This window comes from Myotis brandtii, unplaced genomic scaffold, assembly GCF_000412655.1.
Source record: "Myotis brandtii unplaced genomic scaffold, ASM41265v1 scaffold12015, whole genome shotgun sequence".
In the NCBI taxonomy this organism is placed as follows: domain Eukaryota; kingdom Metazoa; phylum Chordata; class Mammalia; order Chiroptera; family Vespertilionidae; genus Myotis; species Myotis brandtii.
In genome coordinates this window covers 11,110-11,806 of record NW_005354181.1, presented here as the reverse complement: position 1 = coordinate 11,806, position 697 = coordinate 11,110, and positions in this window count along the sequence as shown.

Below are 697 nucleotides of genomic sequence, written 5' to 3'. Positions count from 1 at the left end.
TTGCGGGCACATCCCCAGTAGGGGGTGTGCAGGAGGCAGCTGATCGATGTTTCTCTCTCATCGATGTTTCTAACTCTCTATCCCTCTCCACTCCTCTCTGTAAAAAATCAATAAAATATATTAAAAAAAAAAAAAAAGAGTGCTGGGCTGCCTGACTCTGACACTTACAGCGGTGGACAAAAGTAGGTTTATAGTTGTGAGTATGTCAACATAGTTTACTCTTGTATTATTATCTACTACTGTAATTATTATATTATTTCCCATACAAACAACTGTAAACCTACTTTTCCTACGCATGTGTATTTTAAATAACTTCTCTGTGCCTTAACTTCCTCATATCTACAATGGGGATGATGATTACAATAATACTATTCAATAATAGTAATTATAATAATAGTATAATTATAATCATTCAAGGATGATTATAAATATAGTATTGAATAATAGTAAACATTCAATAAATGTTTACAGTGGTGCCTGGGTACCTAAGCACTATCTACTAGTACAGTGGTCGGCAAACTCATTAGTCAACAGAGCCAAATATCAACAGTACAACGATTGAAATTTCTTTTGAGAGCCAAATTTTTTAAACTTAAACTATATAGGTAGGTACATTGTTATTAACTTAATTAGGGTACTCCTAAGCTGGCCTTTGCTAAAAACGTCCTCAATCTGATTGAGGTACGTTCACTGAGGT